Source organism: Lygodium microphyllum, chromosome 30, assembly GCF_053477565.2.
Source record: "Lygodium microphyllum isolate KBCC chromosome 30, Lygodium_microphyllum_v1.1.10, whole genome shotgun sequence".
In the NCBI taxonomy this organism is placed as follows: Eukaryota; Viridiplantae; Streptophyta; class Polypodiopsida; order Schizaeales; family Lygodiaceae; genus Lygodium; species Lygodium microphyllum.
This window is the reverse complement of record NC_141164.1, coordinates 66814155-66831654: the sequence shown is the minus strand read 5'-3', so window position 1 is coordinate 66831654 and position 17500 is coordinate 66814155. Positions and strand designations below refer to the sequence as shown.

The window sequence follows — 17500 nt, the reverse complement described above, 5'->3', positions numbered from 1 at the left end:
ATAGCTGACTCATCCATTCCTCGGATGGACACTTGCATTGATAAGTAATCTTTGTTTTCTTCAAAACATCACATGAACCAAACAAATGTGCAAACAATGAGAATGGAATAAACCAACTAAGATGCACATCTTTGGAGCCTGTGGTGGGTTTCATAGCACTATTGATGTCAGATTTTATATTCGACTTGCAAGCTCCTGACAACTCCAAGCTACCAATGAACCATTCACCACTAGACAGTGGCGGCAATGGGACATGCTGCAATCTCTGGCTTTCTACCACATACAATGAATTATAAAAAAAGATATTTTGAGTGGCAAGTTGACTTGTAGAGGTATTATCATAGATCAAAGAACCTATCTCTTCATGCCAAACATGTATCTTGCCACTTAAACATTCCACATTCTGCCATTCATGCAAAGTCGATGGATATAGAGCTGTCAATCAAACAAGACTGAATTAGAATACTGCAAAAACTTTTAAAAACAACTCTGATACAAAAGAATAATCAATGATAAAATTTAACAACTTACTGTTTTGTTTATAATTTGCAATGTTATTCTCGTCGTGTACAGAGATTTGTTTATGCGTATAAACATGTTGAATCAACACTTCTGTTACTGCACTTGTGCCATTAAACACTTTTCTGAACTCTAGAATTCTACCTTTCCAATGTTTGCTAGGGTTTGCAACATCCTTGCGCTTGACCTTGAAACTCCCTCGAGTACTTGGGTGCATCAAAATCCAATCCAACTTATAATACTTATCACAAATCCAATTACCGCCATTATCTTTCCTGTTGAAGACCTCCACTGCAAGTATGCTACTGATATTTTTCCTCCGTGAAGACATCTGTAACAACCAAATACAAAAGTTACCTACCAACATGTGTATAATTTGCAAATGTTCTCTCCAAATGAAATTAAATTTAAATGGATCAATTTAAAAAAGAAACATTGTACCTATAATTTCTTTCACAAAGATCCCTAGATATGTTGAACAAGAAGTTGACTTATAGCAAGACCATTGTTCCTTCACTGACAGATTCCTGTAGTACAAAAACAAAAGAAATATTGGGTCAACGCATACATATAACTTATATAGGCTTTGTCCAAATGCGTTGAAATTTAACCATGGAACAGTAGTAAAAAATGGCAATATACCTGTGGCTTTCTCTGCAAAAAATCCCAAAGATGTTGTAGAAGTTGAGTTCTTAATAAATCATTGTTCTTCACCCTCGGAGATTCTTGGAGTAAAAAAACAAAAGAAAGCTCAGTATGCATGTAACTTGTATACATTTTGTCTAAACGAGATAAAATTTAACAGTGGAGCAACAAAAAAACAAGACAATATACCTGTAACTTTGTTTATAGAGAAACCCTAAGATGTTGAAGAAGAAGTTGAGTGTTCAAAATCCCAAAGATATTGTAGAAGTTCTTAATAAATCATTGTTCTTCACCCTCGGAGATTCTTGGAGTAAAAAAACAAAGGAAAGCTCAGTATGCATGTAACTTGTATACATTTTGTCTAAACGAGATAAAATTTAACAGTGGAGCAACAAAAAAACAAGACAATATACCTGTAACTTTGTTTATAGAGAAACCCTAAGATGTTGAAGAAGAAGTTGAGTGTTCAAAATCCCAAAGATGTTGTAGAAGTTGAGTTCTTAATAAATCATTGTTCTTCACCCTCGGAGATTCTTGGAGTAAAAAAACAAAGGAAAGCTCAGTATGCATGTAACTTGTATACATTTTGTCTAAGCGAGATAAAATTTAACAGTGGAGCAACAAAAAAACAAGACAATATACTTGTAACTTTGTTTACAGAGAAACCCTAAGATGTTGAAGAAGAAGTTGAGTGTTCAAAATATCACTATTCTTGACTGTAAGAGACTCCCAGAGCATCAAAACAAAAGAAATTACATGTCAGAGAATGCACATAACTTGCACAGGTTTTCTCCAAACGAGATAAAACTTTACCATAGAACATCTATGGAAGAGAAAAATATACCTGTAGAGTTTTGTGAAGAGAATCTTAGGGCTTTGGTAAAACAAGCTATGCTCTCATAAAACACATGAAACTCTCTCTGTGCTTGTGCAAAGCAAATGAAATTTTACAGGGTTACAGACAGGGCAAGCAACAGTGAGGCTGTAAAATTTCGTCAGGAAAGAAGAAGCGGGGAAAGAGATATGACAAATTTGAGTTCCGCCTAAGAAAGAGGGGGAAACTGAAAAGGGGAGAAAAGAGAAGTCAAACATAAAAAATAAGAAAATGAAAATTCAAGGCACAAACTTCCAAGAAGTGACAGCTTTGTACTCCCCTTTTCCCTTATTTTATTGCTGAGGGAAGATTTGGTCCAAGATATGGCTAGAAGATTCATGTTACATGAATCTGGAATCCCAACTCTCTCATTGGTTAGGCCTATATTTGTTTATTCACTCCTTAAGGGGAAAAAAAGAGAGTCCATATTTCTCCTAATGAATGTGGTATACATCAATTGGCATAACAATCATGAATGTAGCAAGTCTTGAGGTAATAGAAGAGACCAACCAAAGGCATGAGTGACTAAGCAAAATCTTAATAAAGAGATCCAAGACAAGTGCATGCATAACTTACAAGCACCTAATAGAGGTTGGTGCTAGTCCAAGATAGGTGTCAACTCATATCAACCCTCAAGACATAAACTAGAGACATATAGCATATAAAGAGAGCATGTACATAAAGTGAATATCCCATTGTGTCAATAGTCAAGCTCAACTGTATAACCACGAGCTCTATGTAGCATCAAAGTCAATGAACGGCTCCCACCAGAACAAAGTCAAATGCAGAATGAGCAAGCAAAGCTTAGATACATCATGTACATAGCATCAAACATCCAAGATCCAAGTGTATACATCTGAATCATCCAAGTGAAAGTAGTTGGCAAAGCATCCACTCTAACATCCAAGTAGGTAACTGACAACCAATATCAATGTCCAAAAGCTCCATAATAACTCAAATGCAAGTTAAAGGCAAAGCCTAGTGTCCGTCAAGCATAGCCACGACATGTAGCATCCATATCAGACATAAACGTCAAAGAGGATTGCCCAAGTATCATCCAAGGATAATAGGCATAAACTATCTCAAAGAATGCTTGTTGTAGGTAAATGACAAACAATATCAATCAAAATGATCTTCAATCACTGCTCAAACACATTCCAAAGTCATGAATAACTCCACTCATGATACCTATATGAGAGATAAAATAGTAGGATGGGCTCCTTGTACTAGCTTTGAATCACTTGGAGATAGGTGAAGTTTCCTTGGGTTGATTGGTTGCACCCCTTGGGATCTTCTATAGTAAGGGAGGGTCACCTCTCGTTTTGTTGAGATATCAAGCTCTACATGAGTTGGCATCCACTACTTGTCTTGATGATGTAGTAGTTCACTGGCATGTTAAGGGACCAACATGAGGATATGCTAATGATTCTACAACTGGGCTATACCCACATAGCCCATTCTTGGTTATGGGCATTCATTGTGCCACCTCTTTTTTTCTTAGCAGGTTCACACTTAGTGACCATATGTACATAAGTTGTGGTACTTTCATATTACTAGTCTTTTACATGTTATAAATTTAGTTCTTTTGTGTGAAAGAAGAAGAAGATATCATCCCTATCTCTTTGTGTTCTCAAGTCTCCATTACTTTTGTGTGTGCTATTAGGTTATTCATCTCTCTCCCCTCTTGTTTGCTTTCATGGTATCAGAGCTATCACAAGGCTCCGTGGAGTTTGATTGAAGGTTGAGGTGAAGGTGTTGGAGTATGAAAGCAAGCAAGAAAGCAACAGATAATTGACTCTTCCACCTTGCTCAATTTTCCCTAGATTATAGCCGTAGGAGGCTCTTGAGGTTGGCAAGAATGCAGTCTCCCATTGCAGTGAAACTTGGTGTGAGTAAGAAGTATATATATATATATATATATATATATATATATATATATATATATATACATATTAGTCCTTCAGGGCTTGCCTACTATGATTTTTGGCATCTAGGGTCATTTCGGCCGCCGTTTTGGACCTACAAGTTACCCAACAATAATTTTTGGATATACCACAGTTTCAGCTGTATCGATCCTTTATAGGTGCACAAGTTAAAAAATTTTGGATCTATAAAGTTTTAGGTGTTTTCTAGGTTGTAGACATAGAATGCATTTGCATATGGATTGCGGATTCTGATTATTGTTGTTGTGTAGTTAGGAAAAAATGCTACATTTTTATTCGTGGTACATCGATATCAGCTTGCTTACATATTGCAGTTTTTACATGTTGTTGTTTTGTCAAAATGTCTGACAATTTCAACCAAATTGTTAGTGAGAAGCTTAATAAGAACAATTATTTTGCATGGAAGTTGATACCTTTATTAAAGGACAAAGGTGTTTGGAATTACATTGAAGGAGACATGGCAATAACACATGAAGTTCTTGCATGAAATGCTGCTACAAAACAAGTAAAGGCTAAGAAAGATTGGGAGTAGACATGAAGTAGAGTCATGTATTGGCTAGTTGTCAGTATCATAGATAGCATGATGGGCTATTTGCAAGAATCTGAAACCCCCACTATTGCATGGAAGAATATGGCAAGGCTGTTTAAATAAACACAAAGACCAAAAAGCTGCAACTCTCAACAAAGTTGAACCAAGTGAAAAGATGAAACCTATATATTAATGATTATACCTTGAAGATCAAGAGTATTATGGAAGTTCTTTGATCTATCAGTGTGGTAGTTAATGATTATGATAGTGTGTGTACATACTAGATGGACTTGGAGATGAATACAAGAGCTACAAGTCCTCTATGAATACGAGGCATGATATCCTTGATTTTGCTATAATATTTCCACACAATTAAAAAATGAGTTGGTTAGTTCAAAAGTTAGTTAGTCAATTAATAAGTTAGTAAGATTACTAACTAAAGACTAACTAAAGTAAAAATAACTACCATTAATAACTAACGATTTTTATTTAATTTAAAAAAAATGAAGAGTCGTAATCTGATATTTTTCTCAAATTGACAAAGACCGTAGTCACCCTTCATGAAAGTTACAATATGATCGAGAGTTATGAGCCATATTAATCAATAGTATTAATGTGTATAGTATGGATGGTCCAAAAATATTAGATTTTTGGGCAAACACTAGCATATTTTAGATATTGTCCTAAAAAGATATGGAGATTTCTAGAACTCGATGTCATTTTTTAAAAACAAGGCAAGTGATTTTTTAGTTAGTTTTGGAGATTTTATAAAAAGAAAAAAAAAAGAGAGATTGGTGAAATTGCACACACCACTATCGCAATTTGCAGGCAGTAGACAGCACTTCAAACAGGGAGAAAAAGAAGTGATTAGAAAGATTTCTAAGCAAGTGTCTAGGATTTTTGCCCTCCTTTTGGAGCGAATGGAACAATCAGATTTATGATTTGAGCATCAGATCACTGATTTTTCCAAGATCCCCTCCACAAAAAGCTCTTCCTCTCAGCCACAACCCTTCTTCTCTTGTTTACTATAAATATGAGGCATGGGAGGCACAAGGAAGCACAAGGAGACCCTGAGAGGCTGCGAGAGAGAGGTAGAAGGATACCCCTCCAAGAGATTGAGAGAGAGAGAGAGAGAGAGAGAGAGAGAGAGAGAGGAGTTATCTCGAGAGGCTATAAGGGAGAGAGTTAGCTCAATTCCCCCTATCTCGGTCTTTGACTGAGCCACCTTCTCGTACGCTCTTCCATCTCAAAATCTATTCCTCATTCTTATTTCTCAAATCTATTTTCAGACAATGGCCCCCAAGCGAAGAATGTCATATGCGGATGCTACAACCAACATTGAAGCTTCGGGTGAAGGCATTACTGTCAATCCAACTGTGATACTGATCATAAGTAATGTATTTCCAAATTCATAGATGCTTGCTTTGATTCTCGCATGAGATACGTTAGGCTCCGTACTTTGCCATGCTAGAATAGGTAATTGAAAAGTATAAATCGCATCTCAAATATTGAAAGATGAAGTTTACGAAGTGCTTATTTGTTGATAGAGCAATTACAAGGAAGAATCGGTCAGGGGTTATGCATGCCATAATCGTAAAAAGAATGATATTAAAAATTGTGCATACAAGTGTTAAGTAAATTTTGCATAGAATCACTCTTTGATACAAAGAGGGAGAGCGAATATGCGATGGAATTGTTATCGTGTCTATTATTATATTTTTCAAAAAATAATGCAATTGGTTTTTGTTGGTTGATCGAACAACTCCCTAAATGCTTATACATTCAACTGATTGTTAGATTGTGGTTTGGATGATTACTCCAAGTCCTTGTGATTGATGGTAAATTGATGGTAGGGGGGTCTATGATGACAAATTGCCATGGGAAATAAAGGAATGTTTTCTTAGAAGATGATATTAGGCTAATTGCCTTAATTGTGCTTGATTCTTAATTGGATTAATTAAAAAGGGATATTTGCATAGGTGGATCATCTCCAAGGTCATGCCATGTTTCAACTCAATAGGGCACTGCTCGATTCACGAGTCGAAGGTCAAGTGGTGAAAAGGTCAACCATGGAAATTGTGTCTTACTCCTTCCTAGATCGCTTGGGGTCAGTGGAGCTCTGGACACCCCTTGCCGAGTCCGGGACGAAGTTGACTACTGTGAGCCTGACGTCTAGGGCATTAGAATATCCTATTCTAGATAATTGATGGAAATTATGGTGCCATGTGATTTGGACGGGGTACTTCTGTTGGACAGAAGGGATACATAGTTTCTCCTATATGGGCAAGAGACAAAGATTAACGTGAAGATAAATTAATGAAATTTTTTAACTTGTTTGTCAAAGGATTGCTTGCTTTGTATTTTTGTTTGTGCCATAACATGTTGGAATTAAGAGAAAGCGTAATGGCTATCTTAGAGAAGACTCATCTGTGGAATTTTTTAAGCTTACGAAGGGGCTAAAACTGGAGCCCAAACCTAGGGAAGGGATGACCCTTACCTGTATTAGACTCAACTATGTAAATGAAGATATGAAAGTCCATCTCAAGTTGTTGAAATGGCTTGAAGACCTCAATTTGATAGGACTTTATAAGTACGATATCTTCATGGATTGAAAAATTGTAATGAGAAATAAATGGGTGTATAATCAATATAGAAAGGTTATTTCTCTCGATAGGATAACCCTTATGTGGGAGTGTAAAGTTAAAAATTTATGAGCTTCCAGAGTATTCCCAATCTCCCAAAGTCTTATCGATTCCTAGAGACGAAGGCCAAACCACCTCATTTTATAACAAAGAAGTTAAGAAGATAATCAAAATCGCCAACTAGTTCGAACTGATGAAACATACAAGGAAATCCAAGAGAAAAAGTTTCTTCTCAAGCAAACACCACCACCTAGGTTTAGTGGTGAAGGACCCAAGGTAGAGCAAGATGCAAAAGTATGGATTGAGGCTTTGGACGACTATTTCCTAGCCGCTGAAACTACTGTTGCAAATCATTCCATGAGTACTCGTCTTCATCTTATTGGTGAAGCTAAGCTTTGGTGAAAATAGTTTTGCCGAGATAAAGGGGTAATAGAAGCTTTCCAAACTTGGGAGGAGATCAAAGAAGCTGTGAAAGGATGTTATCTTCCCCCATCTTTAGAATCAATCAAGATGAATGAATTCTACAACTTACGACAATTAAGCCTAACCTTGGAAGGATACTATTCCAAGTTTGTGAGTATGCGCAAATATGCACCCCAATGACAATGTCTCAATAGCAAGGTTCTGCCAAGGACTAAATCCACCTTTGGACGCTTGCCTTGAAGCAATGAGACCAATGACTCTCGAAGATGCTCTTATGCGAGAAAAACCTATGGCCAAGGAAATTGCTTGAAATGGCTAAAGGAACTGTCCAATAAACAACTATGGAAGGGGCTACCCAAACTTGGTATCGACATGGCCAATGCCAGAGGAAATGGTAGAGCTAATGCAATCACCCAAGGACCAAATGGGATAGGAATCTAGCAATGCTACCAGTGCGGAAGGACTGGATACCTAAGGGCTAATTGTCCTAACCGTCCTCAAAATCCTAGCCCAAACCAAGTTGGTGGAAGAGGCCAAGGGAATACATATTTAAATTAATAAATATTTATGAGTTTAGAGTGCGCACTCGTGATAAATTAAGGTTAGGATTGATTTCTAACCAATTTATTTATGTAGCCAAAGACTGCTAGGTATTCACTTTTGTCGGTTTAATTGTATTATTTTTCTAACAATTGTGAATGCTTCAGTTTGATGTGTAGAGCAAGCAGTGGTGGCAGTGGAAAGCATTGGAGGATAGCGTGTATTCAAGTTATCGTCAATATTTTTGATGGGCACGTATCTTAGGCATGGCGCCTATATTTTGTCACGCTTATTTATCAAAGCGCTTGATATTTATTTATTATTTTTGTATGCGCATGGGCGCATGATTTAAATATTTGTATTGGACATTGTATTTGGGTACCGCCTGACTTCTTGGGCGCCAATTAGCTTTAATTCTTTATTGGCACAAAAGCAAACTCAAAAACTAAAGCGTGCTATTTTGTAATTTGGGCTATTATTTGAGCTTGAAGATGAATAATATATGAAATACATGCTTTGTGGAGTGCTCACACAAGGCATGGGGGGAGATTGCACCCAATTGGTCTCTTCTTCATGTCGTGCAAGCTTTCTTCATTGATTTGTGTGCAAAAAGTAGAGTTCTTTTGTTCTTGGGGACCTTCTGACGCTCACTACGCGCACATACGGCGACCAATCTGTGCACCACATATGCACATGTGTATGTTGACCTTCCATGTGTCCATGTGTCTCTTGACCTTCCATGTGGCCATGTGTTTGTTGACCTTCCACATGCATATGTGTCTATGTAAAGAAGCTAATCCCCACAAGAAATCATTGAACTAAAAATACAAGAAATAGACATAAAATGCCAAGAAACCATAGCCAAGGTGGCTAGGCATGAAATGATATTACCAATGTTGGTTGGGAATCAAATGATGAGTGGCTGCAGCATGGTATGTACCCCAAGCTAGGGTGGCCAAGAGTATTCACCCTCTTAGATGGTGGGATGTTGAGACCTCAAACATGCAATGTTTGAAAATGGCAAAAAGATCCTTCACATGTTACATCTCCACCTTTTATACTTAACCCTAGCCTACCCTAGATTAAGGCATTTATGCTTTTTTACAAGCCATCCCAACCTAAAAGAGCTTTTTTCTCAAAGCTTGAATTAGAACAATTAATAAGGAAAGATTACAAGGATAGCTTTGTAAGTAATGGATCCATGCTGAAATGAAACTCCAAGTTGAAGAAGATCTCATACAAGTATGAAATTTGAGTATACTGTTGGAAACTGTCCAAAAGAGGCTGTTGCACAAGAATGGTTATAACTTGAAGAAGAAATGTCCAATCACCATGCATGAGCTATAGAAATGTAGAGGACAATCCCTAGTATCTAGACATGCCATAAAAATTCAATTTTGATGACCGTAGAGCAATTATTTTTACAACAAAAATCTAATACAACAAGCTGTCCTTTTCAGATATTGCTATGTTTCTTACAAAAGCCATGGAAAAGAATCAAGGTATGATGATGGTTTCCAAGTAGACTCCTCCATGGGCAAACCTTGCCATTTAATAAGGTATTCTAGCAGTGAACGATTCCTTAAAACCTTTTCTCTTTTGCCAATAATATTTTCAGGCTCATAAATGATGAGACCATATTCATCTATGGGAGGTAACTCCTCTAAAACCTTTATGACTAGACCCACATATTTCTTGAGTTGGGAAACATGGAAGGTAGAATGAATCCTTGTTAAAGAAGGCAAATCAAGCTTATATGCAAGCTCACCAACTCGTTTGAGGATTTGATAAGGCCCATAGTAATGATGAGCCAACTTATTATGACCACCTTTGAGAGAAGCATACCTAGATTTAGGCACTTTGAGAAATTTCTTCAAACTCCAAAGGCCTTCTCTTTTCATCAGCATAAGTCTTCATAATATCTTGTGCCTTTCTAATGTTTTCTTTGCATTGATGTAAAAGAGCTTCCATTTTCTCAACTTCAGTCTTGGGTTGTGGATTCACATATCTTCATGAAAGAGAGCTGAAGGTAATTGCACTTTGTATCCATAAAGTGCTTCAAATGGTGGCATGCCAATGCTCATATGATGAGTGTTATTATAACAAAACTCAATAAGATGTAACCAATGATCCCATGAAGCTTGAGTATCATGGCAAAAATGTCAAAGATAGACTTCCAACCATTTATTGACATGCTCCATTTGGCCATCGATTTGGGGATGATATGCCATGCAGGAGTCAAAATTGTTCCCATAGAAGTGAATAAACTCCTCCAAAAACTTCCCATGAACTTAGTATCACGATCGGATACTATTTTCAATGGCACACTATGAAGCTTAAAAATACATTCCATAAATTGTTCAGCCACTTGCTTTGCTGTAAATTGAGCCTTGGTAGGGATGAAATGAGTTGATTTAGTCAACCGGTCTACCACCACATAAATGCTATTCCACCTATGCTTTGTTGTAGGTAATCCCACAATAAAATCCATTGTAATATCAGTCCACGTGCCTTGAGGAATAGGGAGTGGCTAAAGTAAACCGCTGGGTAGAAGAGATGAATTTTTATTTTGTTGACATGGAAGACATTGCATAACATAATCCTTGACATCCCTCCAAATGCCCTTCCAATAGAAACTCTTATGGATATTGTCAAATGTTTTGAACAACCCATGGTGTCCCACTAAAGGTGAGGAGTGCATCTCATGCAAGATATGATCTTTGAAAGAAGATTGTGGTGTCAAGAAGACTCTACCATGATACCATAAAATACCTTTGTGCCATTTGAAATTAGGATACTCTTTTCCTTTGCCTTGTTGAAATTCCTTTATCATCTTTGATGCTTGCTCACTAAGCAAATACTCCTCTTGAATATCATAGATCCAACCCTTATGTACGGTTGAAATGATAGAGATAGAACATGCCCACATTCTTGATAAGGCACCCACCACCACATTGTCTTTTCCAGCCATATAAGATATCTCAAAGTCATATCCTTGAAGAGTAGCTAACTATCTTTGTTGCTTGGGAGACAAATCTGGTTGCGAAAGAAAGTATTTCAGCACACACGATGATCGCTTTTGACCTTGAAATGGTTGCCATAGATATAATGATGCCACTTTTTGATAGCATGCAATATTACTAACATCTCTTGCTCATAAACATGTAATTGATGCTCCTTATCATCAAGCTTTCGGTTCTCATAACCTATGAATCCATGGTCTTGACATAAAACATTCCCAATTCCTCTTCCACTAGTATCCGCGCATATGACAAACTCCTTAGAGAAATCCGGGCATATAAGGATAGGTGCTGAAATTAAGAGAGACTTCAACTCATTGAAACTTTGATCGGCAAAGGAGTCCCAAAAGAAAGCCTCCTTTTTGAGTCTATTCATCAGTGGAGCCGTCACATCTTAATTCTTGATGAACCTCCTATAGAAGGATGATAACCCAAGGAATCCTCTCAAAGAGGTTGTATTCATAGGAATAGGCCATTCTTTAACACATTTTACCTTATTATGGTCCATTCTAATGCCTTGCTCTCCCACAACATGACCTAAGTATTCAACTTCATCTTCCATGAAAGAACACTTCGTCATCTGGCAAAGAGTGTGTGTCTTCGTAATGTGTCAAAGACCTCTCTCATATGCTTCAAATGCTTAGCCTTGGATTTGCTATAGATTAGGATATCATCAAAGAAAACAAGGATTGTTTTGAACAAGAAGGGCTACAATGTTTTATTCATGAGGTCTTGAAAACTAATGGGTGCATTGGAAAGTCCAAATGGCATAACTAAGAAGTGGTATAACCCTCTTTCAGTCCTAAAAGTTGTTTTGAACTCATCTCCTTCCTTCATTCGAATTTGATGATAACCCGATCGAAGATCTATTTTGGTGAAGACATTTACATATTTAAATTTATCCAAAAGATCATTAATTCGAGGAATAGGATACCTATTCTTGACCGTTGACTTGTTCAAATCTCGATAATCAATACACATGTGAAATGATCCATGCTTCTTCTTGACTAAGAGCACGCGAGAGGAAAACGGTGATTGACTTTGATGAATTAAACCCATTTGCAGAAATTCTTTGACTTGTCGCTCCACTTCTTCCCTTTCAAACTTGGACAAGTGATAGGGAGGTTTGTTGATGGGCTTTGTGTTAGGAAACAAATCAACAGGATGGTCAACCTCTCACTTTGGAGGTAAAGATGATGGTGGCTAAAATAAATCCTTGTATTTCTCCAATAGCTCTTCTAATCTTGGATCCTTTTTCTTTGAAGAAGAAGATGATTGATTTGTTGATTGCCCTCCATCTACTTTGCAAGAAAAAGAGTGAAGATGCATGACTTGGCATTGATTTCGTCTCGCAATTTCTTCATGGAGATGAGTTCTATTTGTTTGTGGTCTATGCCTTTCAACTCTATGTGTTGTCCTTGCCAATTAAATTCCATTTGCATTTGCTCCAAGTCTAAGGTGAATTTTCCAAGTGTTTTCAACCAATTACATCCAATAATAATGTCAATAGGCCCCATATCCAAAGTGATCAAGTTTACTTTTATTGTGCAAGGGGGCGATAGCTCAATTGAAGTACATGGACACACTTCTTTACTAGACTCATATGCACCATTGGCAACTTGTATCCAGAAGGAAGTATCCATATCAATATGTCGCAACTTCAGCCTGTTCAAAGATTTGATGTTGAAAAAGCTATGAGTGCTGCCCTTGTCCACTAAAATATGTGTAACCTTGCCATTAATGAAACCTTCGAGTCTAAGTGTATTTTCCTCTTTACAACTGGTCCATACATCATGTGATATGGTACACAAGGAAGCATGAGAATCATGAGTGCCACCTGGATCAAATGGAAATCCATCCATGGGATCATAGAATTCTTCGTTGGTGGCATGCTCTTCTTCATGAATCTCTTCAACCATTGGGTATGCATCAACGTGCAGTAAATTTTCCTCTTGATCTTCTTCTTCTTCAACTTCTACATCTTGAGTGATCACCATGTTGATTTTTGAGTTCTTAGCTTTACACTTCAGCTTATGATCTTGTGACCACTTCCCCCCACATTTGAAGCATAATCCTTTTGCATGCATTTCTCTAAGCTTATCGTAAGGAAGGAAGTTGCTGTTAGAACTGTTTTGGGACAGTTTAGGAGCATTTTTAGCTCTTGGAAAAGTTGCCTCTTGACTCAACCACATTTTTGAAAGTGTGCCCCGATTTTTGTGCATAATTTCCACACTATTTAGAGGCATAAAGAGTGGGAAACGTTGGCACTTTGCTGCTATAACTGTTTTGATTGTTATAACCCTTATTTTCTTGCTTAAAAGAGTCTCTTGGTTGGCTAAAAACTTGCCCATATTTTGTAGGTTGATTGGAAATATTAATGCCCATGCTCCTTTTCTAGAAATTTCATGCATCTCTCTTGTACTTAAAGGAGTATCTTTCAGTCAATTGTATGGTCTCATGTAATGTTTTTGGTTGTTGAGCTCCTACCTTTGATGATAGGTAGGGTCAAGACAAAAAATGTATTTATTCAGCTTAGCAAAATTTGAAATGCCTTTAACATACATGGAGAGATTCAAGTAGTGTTGGAATAGTCTCTAACGGACATTCCTCTTTGAGCACATGCGTACCATCTTCTTTAAAACCTTTCTTTTTCCAAAGGAGAAACAAAGACACCAATCATTGCTTGCTTGAACTCCTCCCAAGAGTGAAAGTTTTGCCCAATCTTGTGCATGTAATGCTACCAAGTATGGGCGTAACCTTCAAGATGGAGCCATGAAATAAATCTTAGCTTCTTCACTTCTAGGATAAAGGGTGAAGTACAACTCAAGCTTATTAATCCACTCCTCCCATTCGAAAGGTGAAGCGTTATCTCCTTTGAAATGAGTAATATTGATCTTTTCCTTATATTCTTTTTCATTGTAAGATGGCTGCCCATAAGAATGTTGTCTCCATGAATCTTTGTTCCATGATTTTTTCCTAAAAGTAGGTGGCCCAAAACCTTGAGATGAAGGTTGTCCATTTGAAATATGCTCTTGGTTTTGGATATCATGGGCTGATCTTCGCTCATCATGCCTTCCACCTTCATGAACTTGATTGTTGACTACATTTCCTTTTTGTACATTTGAGGGCTGATGATAAAAAGTCTTACAGAAGGGGTCACATCCATGATAATCATTAACCCATCAAGTGTTGTCTTGTTCCCCTTCATGTCTATGATTATCTTTTGGGCTACTAAACTGAGGCCTTGGGATATGAATGCCATGGATTTGTGAAGGATGATGGTTCTCCCTCACTCTAGATAGTTCTCCCCTTTCAAAAGTGTGCATAAATGGCTGAGATTTCTCTTTTCTTGGAAGGGAAGGATTACCAACAAAGGGAATTGCATGGGAGTCTTCAATAGTTTGAGGTTCCCTTTGTGGCTTGCTTCCAATTTCCTTTATGGGTGAGATGGGTTCTTGGAATAAAGATTTGTTGCTTTGCTGCAAATCAGAGATTCCTTAGTTTACTTATGCCATCCCTTGCAACAAACCTTGATTCATATGTGTTAAGCCTTCATTCAAAGTCTTCAAATTCTTAGAAAGGCCTTCATTGACATGTCCCAACTCTTTTGACGGTAAAATATAATCATTCCCTGCATGCACTTCATGTATGCCATGCTGTCCTTGATGTGTGCTATAAGCAATCCCAATGCTTAAATATTCATCTATTTGTTCAAAATTATGGGCTTCATTTGTGTAAATTTGATCCTCCTGAAAGTCCTTGACACCATCATTTAATGCCTCAGTAATGGGATCTTTCTTCTTATTCCTAGCCATTAGGAGACGGTGATGTAGTAGTAGACAGTTTGTCACTTAATCCCTTGGTTTATATTAGAATATAACACGAATCCCAATGCTTAATAGCTCTATGGGAAGATTGTTATATGGGGATATAAAAATTTCAAAAGATATAGACTTGGGTTGGATACTTTGGGTGGAACAATGTCAAACATTGTTCCCTTATATCCTGTCTAGGTATTGTCTTAGTATACCTAGTGTCAGAAAATTAGCAATAACTTGAGCTTCTGATGTCGGATCACCAAATTTTTTGATTTAAATCAAAGATTAGGATCCCCTCTTCAAATGAAGCTATCAACCTCCTAATTTGGATCAAGAAATCATTTTCTATAATTGAATCTTCATGTCTGAACATGAATTTCCTACACCCTATCCACCACCTATAAGTACCTTGTTTAACCTTGTAGGAATACCCTGAGTGGAAGAAACCCTTATAGACCAATGTAGCAACTAGAAGAGGGTTGTGGGAAAGATATAGGGCTCAAGGATAACATGTAGATTGGTATATACCTGCTGTTTGATCTGTAAAAACTCTGTCCAACAGCTGTAGGTACCCTGAAAATAGGAGATGCCCTGCACCTCTTGCAATGTTGTTCCAATGGAACCTTTAACCTCATATGATACCCTGAATAGGGTTGATCACTACTGTACTACTACCATACTATGATAATGGGGAAAGTACCTGCACTTAAATTTGAAAATTGCATGGGCTTCAAGACAAGAGGGGTGTCCAAAGTTCCACCTCAAGTCGGGTTGTGCACCCCTTCAGGGTCTTAATCGGGAAGGGAGGGTCACCTCTCTTTTGTCTTCTCGACTTGCATGGCATCCACTTTTTCCTCATGGGAACCAACATGGCAAGTACATTCTAATGGCTAATCAAACAAGGATGCTATGCATTGACTCATTTCTTTTACAATATTCCCATTTACAATATTGTTCAATGCAAAAGAATTGAAATGACTGAATTGAACATTGAAAGGGCAGTGACTCATTTCTTTTACAATATTCCCATTTACCATTTTTATCATTATTTGAGTCCTATAGCATCAATGTTCAATCATCCAACAAAAATCCAAGTTAAGTAGACAGTGAGTAGTATTTATGCAATGAGCATCAACATTTGAATGGGCTGGAAAGAAATTCATCAAGCAATCATAATTAGTCCTAGGCTGAATTCTACATGCCCTTCAATGGGAATTAAGAGAGGTTCTATTACACTCAATCTCTCTTATGAACAATGGGATTGGTTATACAATTGGATGAAAAGAGAGACTAAGTTGAAAGCAATAGAATTACCTCTTTAATGTTGATGAAGAGTAGTAGATGAATCCAAAATAATCAACATTCAGCACCACCATCAATAGACCAAGATTTCAGATCATAAGACCAACTTTAAGAAAGATTTGTCCAATATGATTGGTCCCATGTAATCTTCAGCTTTTTGTTCAATAAGATTTCTCCAATGCAATCAAGAGAAGCCAATGATTTAATAGAAGTCTAAAATATCTTGTTGGAGAAGATCCTTTGAGCTTTGACGAGTGTAAATTCTTGTTAGAATCAAGGATTCCATGAATTTTCAGACATTGCCATGTTCAAGAGGCTAAAAATGCCTTCAATCTTGAAGAAATTCTTCAATGTAAGCCCAATCTTTGAGAAATACCTTCAATTGAACCTTCTCAGGGTTGTAGATAACAAAAGCCCCATGAATTGAGGCCTCAATGAAGCAAGATTTGATGAAGATTGATGGCTGCCATGTTTTTTTCCAATTTGAGATGAGAAAAATGCTTCAATCTTGCTTGGAATCTCCAATGTTTAATCAATGTCAATCATAGATGCTTGCTTTCCACTTGTTGAAGCTAATAGAGACCAAGATTGACTCAAAACTTCAAGAAAATGCTGAGGTCTTTATGCTGTCCACTTTCAACCATAGGTAGGGTTGTGAAGGATGCTTCAAGGTTGAAGGAAGGTGAAATATCAAGTAAGAGATGCCTAATACTCCAGGTTAGGGTTTCATTTGACCATGAGAGGGAATAGCTTCAGAATGAGGAAGTGAGCTAATCAAGATAATCAACATCAGGCTGAAAATTGGCACAAACTGTCTACGAGCTTCTCCTACATCATGTGATGATTATCTTGATGAAGATCCATTAAATAAGTAGTCCATTTGTTGCCTGTGGTATCAAGAATCATCTCCAGTAGGTGGCTTGAAGAGAAATGATCATGGTGAGAGAAAAGAGTAGACATTTCCATGGCAATTTTCAACAAGAAACTTGGAAAGAGGAAAGATAAGATTGTTTTAAAAAGTAACCACAGTTTAACCTCTCTAAACCTTGTTTAGGCTTTAGTTAAGTCCATGATTCTTCAAAATGGCCCAAAATTGACCACGAACCACCAAAATAACCATGAATCGACCATTATTTCTTCAGACATTTTTCAAGACCATCAAATTTAGGCACAGTTTATTGCAGAGACCTTAACTAGTCAAATTGGATCAAATCGTGTGACTAATTCTTGTCCTCCAGTTACTTT

At 37.2% G+C, this 17500-nt stretch overlaps 1 long non-coding RNA gene across 1 annotated transcript; it reads right to left on the bottom strand.

Annotated features, from left to right (window-relative positions):
* Positions 1-682: 682 nt before the first annotated feature.
* On the bottom strand, positions 683-1678 carry LOC148009953 (uncharacterized). The gene is made up of 4 exons (XR_015689793.1): positions 1578-1678; positions 1162-1244; positions 961-1046; positions 683-850 (listed from the first exon to the last, which is right to left on the bottom strand). It is a non-coding gene; the product is annotated as an uncharacterized LOC148009953 (long non-coding RNA).
* Between the last annotated feature and the right edge of the window lie 15822 nt (positions 1679-17500).